The 13,774-nt window shown below is 50.6% G+C and overlaps 1 protein-coding gene across 3 annotated transcripts in view; it reads right to left on the reverse strand.

The window, feature by feature from the left end:
- The window catches only part of LOC144587191 (uncharacterized), a 116,139-nt gene extending 108,379 nt beyond the window's left edge, over positions 1–7,760 (reverse strand). For all 3 annotated transcript variants that reach the window (XR_013542396.1, XR_013542394.1, XM_078386904.1), the window contains exon 1: positions 7,189–7,760. The gene's annotated coding sequence lies outside the window, so the exon portion shown is untranslated. The remainder of the gene's footprint in view (positions 1–7,188) is intronic.
- Between the last annotated feature and the right edge of the window lie 6,014 nt (positions 7,761–13,774).

The following is a 13,774-nucleotide window of genomic DNA, read 5'->3' on the forward strand; positions in this document are numbered from 1 at the left end:
CAGATGAGCTTCAAACACCTTGTCACTGTTTCTCTATGTGAGGGAGAAAGTGGGGTTGAACCCATCCTGACTGGACAGCCATCCTTTCCTGACAAGAGGAGGGCAAAACCCAATGGAGCCCCGGAGGCAGAACATATGACTCATCAGAGAAGTGACACCTCCATGGGGAGAACGGGAAGATAGAGAGATGAGGTCACAGAGAAAACTAGGAGGGTAGAGATAGTTCCGGGTGAAGATTCAAAGGTTGGGACCAATGTAGGGATGGGAGAGTCTGGAAATAAAGAGCCTGGGGTGTCTAAGGTGGAAGTTCCAGGGAGGGAAGCAGAAAGTCTTTCAGAGGAAAGGAAGGATCCACCACGTAAATGAATCTTAGGAGCAGCAGAGATGCAGGAGAAAAAGGAAGGAATAAGACAGGAAGAGGGAAGAGAAATATATCGGTGAACCATCAAGAAGGGAGACAGCGGAAGCTGGAGAGGTAGAAGGGCAAAAGAAGGAAAGGATTTTATCACAAGGCTGGGCGTGGATATGAATGGAGAAACCCTGGACCAAACAGTGGGATTATACCTCATGAGTGGCAGAAAGGAGTCGGAGAGAGGTAAGATCGGAGAAACCCTCCTATTGGGGAGAGATAGTGGAGGAGAAAGATCAGGTAGAAAAGAGGCAGGCTAGCTGAAGAGAGAAAGGGAGAAATGGAGAAGCTCCTCAGAGAAGGCTTTTGGCATGACCCCAGTGGATCAGTTGTGTTTATTGGAACCCACAGGAGAAACAGCACATATCCAGATGTCTGAGAATACCAAACCCCCACAGATTCTCATTTTGAGATTCACCCTTTCCCTGCAATCACATCAGCATTGATGAATTGTAGAATCTCCTTGCCTGGGAGGTCTGTAAATTTCTGTAGTTTTCCTGTCGAGCCAGGTATCCTAATGAAGTTCTGACCGGTAGATATCAAAGACGTCAAAAAGGGGAGAGGCCATAGAAATACATGGAATGTAGGGGGATCTTTTATAAAAGCAGTCATCTTTCTATTCATCCAAGATCTCATACAAAGGGGAAACCTTTGAAATGCAAAGAATGTGGGAACAGCTTCAGTCTGAACAGAAACTTAAGGATAGGTGCCTCGCTTAACGATGTTAATTGGTTAAAAAACGCTATGGGAAAACATCGTTAAGTGAAACGCGTTTTCCTATAGAGATGCATTGAAAACCGGTTAATCCATTCCAAAAGGCACGGATTGCCATACTTAAGCGAAAAAACCCATAGGAAACATCATTAAGCGATACAATGTTCCCCCCATTGGAATGCACTGAAGCCTATTCAATGCATTTCAATGGTTTTGCGATGTCAGTTTTTCAATTTTAAAAGTGTCTTTAAAAGTTCGAAAACGGTTTTAAATGCTTGGAATCATTACTGCACCTTCTAAAATGGGTGCAAACTTAATTTGGCTTTGATCTGACTTTTTGTTAATTTTTGCTGATTTTTTTTCTCCCCCACCAACTTTTGACAGCTGTCAAAAGTTGGGCTCCATGCTTTCCTATGGGGGAGGAAAAAAATCACCAAAAATTAATGAAGAGTCAGAACAAAGCCAAACTAAGTTTGCACATGATTTAGAAGGTGCACTAACGATTCAAAGCATTTAAAACAGTTTCTGACTTTTCGTTAATTTTTGTGAATTTTTCCTCCCCCACAGGAAATAATGGAGCTGTCAAAAGTTGGGCTCCATTTTTTCTAATGGGGCGGAAAAAATTCACAAAAAATTAACGAAGACTCAGAAACTGTTTTACATGCTTGGATTCATTAGAGCACCTTCTAAATTGTGTGCAAACTTAGTTTGGCTTTGTTCTGACTCTTCGTTAATTTTTGGTGAATTTAATGGGGGGGGGAATTCACAAAAAATTAACGAAGACTCAGAACGAAGCCAAATTAAGTTTGCATAGGTTTTACCGGTTGCACTAACGATCCCAAGCATTTAAAACTTTACAACTTTAAAATTCAACAAATTAAAAAAGAGTCAGAACAAAGTCAAATTAGGCTAACGAAGGGAGGCTCTCTTTTGTGGTGGATCCGGTCTTCTTTTGAGGGGATGACCCAGTGGGTGGTCCTGATGGGACTCCTGCTCCACACCCTGGCCACCGGCCTGTGGGATCCCTCCGATTTTGTCCCCTATGCTATTGAACATCTACATGATACCGCTGGCCGAGTTTGTCCGGAGTTTTGGGGTGGGTCGTGACCCCCCACTCGGCCTCTCCTTTGTCTCTCCTTTCCAGGAAAAGGCCATTGTGGTTCTAGACCTGTTCCAGGTGTCAGGAAGGGACTGGACGAAGCTGACCCTGAAGCCAGGCAAGAGAGAGGCACTCCTGGTCGGTCAAAAAGCAGGCCGAGGAAGGGGGGCGGCCTGTGGTGGATGGGGAGACGCTGTCCCCCCTCCCAAAAAACCCCTCCACAAAACACAGGGAAGGGCCTGGTGGGGCTTCTGACACAGGGAGTCTTGGGGGGAGGCTTTGTGCTTCAAGTGTGTTCTCGGGGTGGCTTTTGTGCATCCTTTCTCAGAGCGGGAATTGGTTTGGCCCAGTAGAGTGTTGGCCCCCTCATGATACTTCAGGAGAAAAGCCGGTATAGAAATGGTGGTCAAGAAAGAAGGAAACCAAGGCCAGGGACCGTCAGGCTAGGTTTTTGTGGGTGTGGGGGGGGTGTTGTTGTGGGTCTGCGGGGGGTGTATTGTGTGTGGGGGTGTCCCATTCATAATCCCCCTTACTCTCCCCACCCCCCGCGATCCCCACAGATCTCCCCCCTCCTGCCTCAACCACAACCACCCCCTCACTTTGCGGGGGGGGAGGAGGGGCTCCTCGCTCTAGCTCCAACCGGAAGCGGAAGCCACGCGCCTGCCCCTCCTTCTCTCCCCCCCATGACCCAACTCTATGGTCCTCCCAGGAGTGCAGTTGTGGCGGAGCGAGGGGTGGGCTTCCTCGTGAGTTTCCTGGTGGAGGACCCAGAAGGAGGTGGACGGTTGGGATATATGGGGGGAGTGGGAGGAAGGATGTATGGGGAGGGGGCTGAGATTCCCCCCAAGGTGTGGCAGGCCTTGGTCCTCAGGGGGGGTCTCTTCCCTGTTTCAGGGGAAAGTGGGTGAGGGGTGTCCCGATCTGGCCCTTCGGGCCCAAGAGACTCTTCTTACTCCCCCCAGGCAACGGTGCCTAATGGGAAGGGGGGGCTTTCTGCTCAATTCTTCCTCCTACGGTGGGGGTCAGAAAAGTGGGGGGAGAGAAAAAGTGTCCCTTGATTTCCGTCCTGCCCCTCCTGGTAAAGCTAAGTCCATGGGGGGTGAGTGTTGCCCCCCCTGGCCTGGGAAGGAGGGGAAGGAAGGACTTGCAGCGTCCCTGGCTGGGAAATGGGGCTGGGGGGAGAAGGAGGGGTACTAGGCATGGGTGTGGGGGGAGAAGGTTATATCCAGACCCCCCTCTTGCAAAGGGGTTACCTCTGCACCCTCTCCCCTCCTGGCAACCCTTGGACTAAATTTCATCACCATAACAGAAGGAGGCAACTCCTGGAAATCCACAGTGGGGGGAGGGGGGAGTCATCAGGGGAAGGTTTGGGGGTGCCTGTTTGGGGGTAGAAAAGGGGGTCGGTTGATTTCCATTTCCACTCAGTTCTCCCCAGGAGACACTATTTTCTCTCCCCCTCCCCCCGCCTGCCTGATAAACCTAAATTCAGGTTGGGGGTGTTTGCTGGAAATGACTCCCTCCCTTGGCCCCCAAGCTTCAGAGGGAAGGGATGGAAGGACCTGCAACGTCCCTGGGGGGAAGAGGGGCTGGGGGAAGGAGGGATGGAGGTTGGGGGGAAGAGTAGGTTGGTTGGAGGGGAGGGGGCCACATCCAGACCCCCACCGTCTTGCAAAGGGGCAACCTCTGCACCCTCTCTCCCTGCCTCCTAGTGGCCCTCGGACCCTTGAAGGGGCTCTGGATGCAGCCAGAAAAGGCGCCTGCTGTCCCCCCCACGTTTCATTACTCAATTATTCACTGAGTCATTTGTTTAATTAGCTCATAAATCAAGAATTGAAATAATTAAAAACAAACATTCGAAATGCAGGAGGGTCCAAAGTGACTCAGAGGTGACCGAAGAAGACAGACCCCTTGGGAGCAGGCAATATCTTGGAGGGCAGGAGGGAAGAAGAAAGGCAGAGAGAGTTCCCCCGAGAGGGAGGGAGGGAGGAGATGGTCTCCCTTCCTTCCCTTTGGCCCTTTTCCCAGCTCCCACCCTCCATGTCGGCCCCAGGAGGTGGAGGAGACATCCCTCTCCCAGCAGATCTTTTGCAAGGTCAACGGCTCTGAAGGGTTTTGAACCCACTGAAGTTTGGAAACACTTGACAGAAGACACCCTCCCCAGAGTGCATGACAGTAATCCAGCTGGGTTGTAACTAAGGCAGACGTCACCAGATGTGGCCACATCCGACCCCTCCAGGAACAAGCCCGGCTGGCGCACCCGTTTGTGCAGAGGCCCTCCTGGTCGCCACCAAAGCGTGGGTATTCAGGCTCAGGGATGAATCCAGGAGGACCCCCAAGCGGCGCAGCTGAGTTTTCAGAGAGAGCGAAAATCCATCCAGTGCAGGCTGCCTCTCTGTTTCTTAGAATCCTGGAACAATGAAGTTGGACGGGGGCCTCCGAGGACATCCCGTCCATATACCTCTTGCTCCCTGAAGGAATCCAAATCAAAGCTGGCTGGACAGAGGGTGGTCCAATTTTCCCCTTGAAAGGGCTCCTAAGGTCGCAGGTTCTGTTGTCGTACTCCTCAAACCATTAGGAAGATTTCCCCTGATCTTAAACCAAAATCCGGCTTCCTGTCGCTTGAGCCCGTTGGGACGTGTCCTGCCCTCCATTCCCGGGGAAAGGGTGGAAAAGGGGCCTCGGGAACTCCTTGGGTTGCCGGACAAGCTTTCCTCCACTTGGCAGAAAGGGGCGCTGCTGGAGGAAGGCTCAGGGAACCAGCCAGCTCCTCACACTGGCCTTTTGTCACGACCCAGGAACCTCCGACCTGGAGGGAGGGCTGCCCGTTTTTCACAATTTATTCTCTCCCTTCAGGCTAGGTGGTCTGCCTCTGTCCAGTCCTCCTTGAGGGGCACTCACAGAGGAGTAGAAATTCCCCCCCCCAAAAAAACAGCACTTGGTAGGGACCTATGGGAAAGATTTTATCTTAAATTTAACAGAGGATCATTGCATATTGTGCTGAAGCCTTTCTCCCCCACCCCATGCAGACCAAGGCATTTGAGCTCAGATTAAACCTTCATGATCCTCCTGTGTGAGATCAGGGGGTCGAATGTGGGGAGAAGCTCCATCTTTTGATGTAAAACTCTTAAAACACACTTGTTTACATCTGAAAGATCTAATGACCGTAGAGATGATGAAATCGGGTATAATCTTCCTAAGGTCAGGACAAGCAGGTGGGCAGGGGGAAACGGAGGAAATGACCACCCAGAAAGGAGGAGGAGGTGATGGCAGAGCTGGGAAGAGTTCCTTTCATTGACTACAATCCCAGAATCCCCACAGACACAGGATTTTGGGATTTGTAGTTTGAGAAAGAAACATGTTCCTAAATATAGAGAAAGGCTGTCTCACAACCACTGATCCTAATTCATCCCCTAGGGTCCTGGGTTCCCCGCAATCCCCCTGAATCTCTGCTGTTGCTGTTAAACCTAAGTATCTTATAACTATATCGGCACAGTGAGATCTGCAACTGTGTGAAATTTATTGATTGATATTGTTCCCAAAGCCGCATAAGCCATTTGTAATTCTATAAGTACCTGTAGAAGTACAAATATACTTAGATGGTGTCCTCCTTCTGCGATCCTCTCTGCTTGGAAGCACAGACGCAGACCATCGGCCCATGCCACTTTCTCACACAAAACTGGCACCAACAAAAATCACACAGAACCTCTCTCTCTCTCCCACCCCCATTTCACTGCCTAGTTGATTTCCATGGGTGGCATCCTTCTTTTGTAACAAGGCCATTAAAAAATCCATTTCACTGTCTTGGATTAAGAAAGATACCAATGCACAGCCCACTTGCCCGGGTGGTTCTCGGCCTCAGTATCCTGTGTGCCCGAAGGAATGTGGTAGTTTCGTGGAACCCCGGGAAGACTCAATGCATGTCTCAAGACATTTCTCACTTGCAGGAACATCATCATCCCCTACTCTCTTCCAACCCCGACCTTGCTCAGGCTGCCTTCTTCCCTCGGAGCTCACCGACCACCCTTCACAGGAGAGACACAGACTGCAGGGACCTGCTGCTAACTTCCCTTGCTGCCTTTGCAACGGATGTGGGGACGCTTTGGTCAAAAATGGACACTTCAGAGCTGTTCACTTTACAAAGGACCTCCTGGGAGAGGGAAACACACACACACACACCCCAGCCCCAGATTTTTTAAAAAGGGGTGAGGGTGGAGTTTGGAAAGCCAAAAGTCTGAAGCAGTTGTGGGAAGGGGAGACTCTGTGGCAGAGCAGGCTCTCTAGTAAAGGTAAAGGTTCCCCTTGACAATTTTTGTCCAGTCGTGTCCGACTCTAGGGGGCGGTGCTCATCGCGCTCTTCAAGCCGTAGAGCCAGCGTTTGTCCGAAGACAATCTTCCGTGGTCACATGGCCAGTGTGATTTAGACACGGAATGCTGTTTACCTTCCCACCGAGGTGGTACCTATTTATCTACTTGCATTTGCATGCTTTCGAACCGCTAGGTTGGCGGGAGCTGGGACAGGCGACGGGTGCTCATTCCGTCGCGTGGATTCGATCTTACGACTGCTTGGTCTTCTGACCCTGCAGCACAGGCTTCTGCGGTTTAGCCCACAGCGCCACCACGTCCCTAAAGGCTCTCTAAGGAGAGTCCAAAAATGGAGGGGATGTGTCCTGGCAAATGAGGAGCGGGCCTTTTGTAAAGTGGATGGTCCAGAACTGGGCCTGCAGGACCAAACCACGAGAAAAATATTCTGCATGGAAGCTTGCCGAACTTGCCACAAGGTCCTGTTTTTGAGAGGATTCATTTTGCCTCCGCTGAAAAACATCCCGCAAAGGAAAGTCCGTCAGCTTCTCAGCCTGTTTCATCACTGCCTTCCTCTCAGAGAAAGAAAGGGGAAAAAAGACCTTTCCTGCTCGGAAGGACACAAGGAAGCCCTCACGCCAGGCAGGGAGGAAAAAAACCCACAAACCTCTCCGCTCTCCTGTCGTGGATCCCCAGATCTGGTCTTGAGATGGATCCGCTCTCCTCTCTGCCGGATCAGGCAGCCGAGAGAGCAACTGGATCGGGAACCCTTCTTTAGAGTCCCTAAAGGGCAATTTGGACAGAGAGAAGAGGAAGATGACATGCAGAAGACATTCACAATCCTTCTTCCCTTTGCAGCAACTCCTCCTTCTCTAACCCTACAACACCTCCGTAGTCCAGCTCTCCCCCCTCCCCCCCTTGGACTTGGAGGTCCTTCCAAGCTGCGGCCAAGGGGTGGCTAGGATGGAGTTTCTTTCAGAGATCCGCCTCCCCCTTTGAGATTTTACCTTTGCAAAGAAGACAAGAGCCAAAGGACCCCCCCCCCTTTTTTACACCCACCGGGTGCAGGCAGGATGGTGGGGGGAGGAAATGGAGAGCGACCTTCCCTTCAAACGCCTGCCTTGCAAGGGGCGGGTGCAACGCCAGCCCCCCACATCCCCCCCACTGCCGTGTCCCTCTCTCTCTCTCGTTCCACAACAGCTATGCGCGCACACACACACACACACACACACACACACACACCCTAACGCCCCCACGTCCTGCGCCCCACCCCCACCCCCACGACCCACCTCCTCCCAGGGTCTTGATGCGCGGAACTCCCGGGGAGGCCTCCCAGCAAGCGGCTGGACCGGGGACCATAGAGATGGAGGGAAAGAGGGGAAGGCGCAATCCTTCCGCTTCCGGTTGGACGTAAGAGCTAGGAAGCTCTAGTTTTCCCCTCCTTCCTTATGAATGGAGAGAAAGAGGTGAAGGACCTCCTGATCTTCTTGCAATAAAAGGGGGGAAACGGGGTGTAAAGGGGGGGCTGATGCGTGGGCAGAGAGAGGGAGATGGGGGGAATTCTAGTGGGGGGGGGAAGGGGGAATCCTCCCTTCCCTCAATCTAGTGAAGATCAGAGCCCGAGGAAGGAGGGGGACCGAGAGCGATAGAGATGCGGGTTCTCTCTTCCACACACCCCCTCGAATTGAACCCATGGGTGACCCTCTGAAGGGGATCCATAAATGGACGGGGGGGGCAAAGAGGCTTTCGTGTGCCTGTTCTCCCCCCCCCATCCTGCGAGGGCGCTTGTTGGGGGAAGAGGAGATGGAGGGTGCAAAGCGCCCCCTCAAAAAAAAAAAAAAACCAGGACGGAAGGGTCCGGGGGAAGGTCAGGCTGAGAGGTTTTTGGTATCTTCGCCCCCCCCCGCCACTTGCTGCGCCCAGGAAGGTTTGCAATGCCTTGCACGTCCCTCTCCAACCTCACCCCCCTCACCCCACACGCAGACTGCGAAACCTGCCTCTATGGCTTTCAGAGGGATGGATATGAGGGGATGGGGAAAGGGGGGGTGAGAAAGCCCCCCCATAAGCGCCCGTTGGCAGGCTCCTCTTAAGAGCCCCCCATTGTATAGGTTGCTGGGGCGACCGAGCCTTCCAAGCCCCCCCCTTTAGCCTTGCTCTCACCCCACCCGCCAACCTCCGAAGGGAGAAGGGTCGGGAGGCACCCAGCCCTTCCCTTAACCCCCCGCCCCGACTATGGGGTGATGTCTGAGGGGGGGGCCTCTGACAGAGAGCAGCTGTTATGCTCTTTTGTTCTTCAGGGAAGGCGAAGGTAAGAGCAGACAGAAAGGGGGGGCAACGTTAACCCCCCCCGGTCACTTCATCTCCCCAGCCCCCCCTTCTTTCTTTCTTCCTCAGGCGTCCATTTCGAATTGGCGCGCCTGGCAACCGCCTTTCTCTGCGCAGGCGCCTTGCCTTCTCCCTTCTAGGCGACAGAGAAGGGCGCGTGCGCAGTTTGGAGGGGGGGCCTCTGACAGGATTTGCCGCCGTTTTTCCCTCAGGAGGGAGGTTGAGGGAGGGGGAAGGGCGGATCTTCTTCTTCCCCTCAGGCTGAACTTGTGCGTCTACCTTTTTGGCCTCTTGAGAAGATTTGACAGCCTTTTTCCCTTCCTTTTTTTTTTTGCGCTCGGGCAGGGCTGTTCTTACCTCATGTTTTCTGTTTAATTGTATGATTTGCCTTCTGAGTCCCCTCCCCCATGGAGAGGGGAGCTTCTGTTCCCTTTTAACGGCTTCCTGACAGGCAGAAGTTTAACAGGTCATAATGAAAGCAGAGGGGACCCTTCACTCGCACTCCTGTCTCCTCCTAACCTTGGATCCCTCAATATTCTTGAACTCCCATAAGCCTTCACTGCTAGGTGTGATAGGGGGCAAGAATGAGGTTCTGATATAACATATACGAAGTACCGGCTTTACAATTTAAGACAACACGTGCTATTTGATTCACATGTACTTAACATTCATAATCAGTATTTTACACAAGTAATCATACCTTGTACCTGTAATTGAAATATGAGTTCTTACTATTTCTTTACTATAATATTCTATATGCATTTTGTATCTGTACTTTATATGCATGTTCTACAGTCAATGTATTTTGTATCCTCATTCCTGACCCCTCCCCCTTGGTGCTCACAGAAACATTCCTACATTATCACACTGCTGTTAAACTGATACAGCTTTAAACTGACACAGCTTTGTGAGAACCACCCCCCCCCATTCAAGGCCAACTCACAGGGCTTCAGGCAAAGACTGTAATGTTTAAAGATAAGCTGCACAATGGGTCACACAAATTCACAAACTTGGCAGCCACTAACCCACAGGTCCAAAGGGGGGGGGGACAAATTGGATATTTTCTTACATCTATCACATCCAATAGGATGACCCAACAGGCACCCATGGGGTTCAGGAGACCAATAGGGGGTGTAGCAACCCCAGACCTACTGGAGTACCCCACCCTGTAGTTAGGCTGCCACCAACCATTCGCTCTACCAAGTCACCCAGACCAGGAATGGATTTTAATAAACAAAAGAACAAGGTTTATTGAAAAAACAAACAGGGTAAATAAAAGGATCAGGTAAATAGGATACTGGAACTTGGTATAGTCCCGATCATACACATACAACAGATTGGCTCCCACGGAACACTTTAAGGTAACGCACAGACCCTGAACCTATCAGTTCTGGCTACCTAGATAGAAACCTGAACCTATCAGGTATGTACTATCTGACGAACAGTTGTACCCAGTCTGACCCACAGACTCCAACTCCACTTCTCCACGTCAGCTCTCCTACGATGGACTTCCCCCCAATATATATACAGTACAGCTCCTCCCCCCTGATGTCCCGCCTTCCACTCCCCATAGGATGGAACTTTCCCTCCAACCCCATGACAGACAGGTACCATCAGTGCTGTATGTGACACCTCCCCCCTTTATAAGTTGTTTTGCGGGGGAAAAGCTAAAGTGCTTTTCTCCAAAAAAAAACCAGGATCAAAACACATCAACAGTTATACATTATAATACAATCCCATAACCCATACTTACTCACTCTAGGTCAAACATATCACTTCTGCATTTAAACATTAATATTTGCAATACATTAAGTTACCTTTATTAATACAAACCAAGCCTGTTCAATAACCAGGTACATTTAAATTTTGGTCACCAAAATTTACACAGTCCATGGTTTCTTCGCCGTCTTCACTCGTCGGGTCTTCTTGACAAGGCGTCAGCAACACAGTTCATTGTCCCTCTGACCACCTTCACTTCAAAGTCATAATCTTGCAGGTTTAAAGCCCACCTCATAAGTTTACTATTATGGGTTTTCATTGTCTTTAACCACTGCAGTGGTGAGTGGTCAGTGCACAGAACAAAATGTCTTCCCCAGATGTAAGGTTTGGCCTTCTGAATCGCGTATACTATGGCCAGGCACTCCTTTTCCACGGTTGCCAAATGTCTCTCACCTTTCTGGAGTTTCCTACTCAGGTAGGACACTGGAAGCTGGTCACCATTTTCATCCTCCTGGCAAAGAACTGCTCCTACCCCACTGTTAGACGCATCGGTGTAGATGATGAACTCCCGGTCGAAGTCTGGAGCACGCAGGACAGGATAGTTGATTAACGCCTCCTTCAACCTCCGGAACGCCTCCTCACAGTCGCTGGTCCACGGGATGCGGTCATCAGTCTTCTTCCGCATCAGATCGGTCAGCGGAGTCGCCATCTCGCTAAACCTCGGGATGAACTTTCTGTAGTAGCCCACCAACCCAAGAAATGATTTGACTTTTTTCTTGGTGTTGGGTCTGGGCCAATCACGAACGGCTTCTATCTTGGCCTCTAGGGGTTTGATCACTCCTCCCCCTACTATGTGACCCAAGTATTTTATTTCTGGGCTACCCAGCTGACACTTGCTTGCCTTTACTGTTAGCCCTGCTGCACTTAACCTCTGCAGCACTATCTCCAGGTGTTTCAGGTGATCTTCCCAGGTATTGCTGAAGATCCCTATATCGTCAATGTAGGCCACAGTAAAGTCACTGAGCCCTGCTAAGGTCTGGTCCATCAGCCTTTGGAATGTGGCTGGTGCATTTCTGAGACCAAAACTAAGGACTCTAAACTCATATAGACCGAAAGGGCTGCAAAATGCGGTCTTTTCCTGATCCCTGGGATCAATCCTTAATTGCCAGTAACCCTTTACTAGGTCCAACGATGAAATGAACCGACAACCCCCTATGGTTTCAATCAGGTTGTCTAGCCTGGGCATTGGGTAGGCATAAGGAGTGGTTACGCGGTTTAATTTCCGGTAATCTACACCAAATCTAATGCTCCCATCAGGCTTGTCCACCAGGACTATCGGAGAGGACCAAGGACTAGAAGAGGGGACGATTATGTTCTCCCTAAGTATCTCGTCCAGCTCCTTCAGCACCTTGTCCCTATAGGGTCCCGTCACTCGGTATGGGGATACTGCTTGCGGGGGTGCATCCCCTGTGTGGATCCGATGCATCACTCCCTTCACTATCCCCGGCTTATTTGAAAAAACCTTATGATATTTAGTGAGCAGCACTTGTAGTTCTTGCTGCTGGTCTTGGGTGAGTGCAGGACTGATCTTCACCTCATCTGGGTTGTATTTCACTTCCCCTCTACCCTCCCAGAAGGGCAATTCAGCTTCCTCACTCTCAGCTGCTTTTATGGCGAATAAAACCCTCTGTTCCCCTCTGTAGTAGGGTTTCAGGGCATTCACATGTACCACCCTCCGTGCTTGGTGTTCCTCCTGTTCTATAAGGTTGTTCTGGTCCGACATCTTGGAAATGACCCTGTATGGTCTTGCCCATTTGAGCTGCAGTTTGTTCTCTTTGCAGGGCCTAAGCCAAAGCACTTCCTCCCCTGGGTTAAAGTGCCTCTCCCTGGCTTTCTGGTCATACCAGGTTTTCTGTCTGACCTTCTGAGCTTGCAGGTTTTCTGCTGCTAGCTCTAGGTTTCTCTTCAGGTCATTCATTAAAGTGTCTATATACGTCACAACATCTTGTGGGTCATCCTGGGTGATCTGCTCCCAATTCTGTTTGATTAAATCAAGTGGACCTTTTACTATTCTCCCAAACAAAAGTTCAAACGGACTGAACCCGGTACTGGCTTGGGGCACTGATCGGTAAGCAAACAAGAGGGATTGCAGCTTCTGGTCCCAATTGTTTGGATTCTCTGCCAAGTAAGCCCTAATCATGCACATCAGAGTCCCATTGAACTTCTCCGTTAACCCATTACTTTCGGGGTGATAGGCAGTGGTTTCCTTGTGTTTAATTCCACAGATTTGCCACAACCGTTTCATGAGCTTTGATGTAAACGATGTGCCCAAATCTGTGATTATTTCTGAGGCAAATCCCATCCTGGACATATACCCCACCAAGGCATCTGCCACTGTGTTAGTTTCGATGTTAGTCAAGGGAATGGCTTCGGGGTACCTCGTGGCATGGTCCACAATGGTGAGAATGAACCGGTTCCCCCTCTTTGTGGCCTTGGGCAAAGGTCCCACAATATCCACTCCTATACATTTGAACGGGGTGTCAATCACAGGCAAAGGGCACAACTTCGCTTTGGTCCTGTCACGGTTATTCCCCTGCCTCTGACACACATCACATTGTTTACAGAACTCCTTGATCTGCTTCCCTATTTCAGGCCAGTAAAAATTTTGTGTGATTCTCTGCTGTGTTTTGTTTACCCCCAAGTGCGCAGCAAACATGTCAGAGTGCCCCCTTTGTAAGATCATGGGGCGATACTTTTCAGGTACCACTAGCTGACTTCTGATCCCATCTCCCCCTTTTGAGATATTCATCAGGGTCTCTCTATATAAAATTCCCTTTTTCTCGTGAAATCTCGCTGGGGTTTCAGGTGTTAGCTGGGTGTCTGTCACCTTTTCAAAACACTTTCGGAGAGTGGCGTCTGCCTTTTGCTCTTGGCCAAATTTGCTGTCTGTTTTTAAGGTTTCTGCCACAGCTTCGGGACTACCCTCATCTGTTTCAGCCTCGGGCTCTTCAGGACCCCCCTGAACTATCCCCGTGGTAGCTTGTGAGTGTGTAATCACTAGCACCCGTTTCACATGTTCAGCCAGGTCATTTCCCACGAGCACGGCTGCTGGCAGAGTCGATGAAATCACTAGACGCCAAACTCCCCTCCAGCCTTGAAAGCTCACAGGTACCTCAGCTACTGGCAGTGAGATCACCTGCCCCTCAATC

This window comes from Pogona vitticeps, chromosome 2 (genome assembly GCF_051106095.1).
Source record: "Pogona vitticeps strain Pit_001003342236 chromosome 2, PviZW2.1, whole genome shotgun sequence".
Classification (NCBI taxonomy): Eukaryota; Metazoa; Chordata; class Lepidosauria; order Squamata; family Agamidae; genus Pogona; species Pogona vitticeps.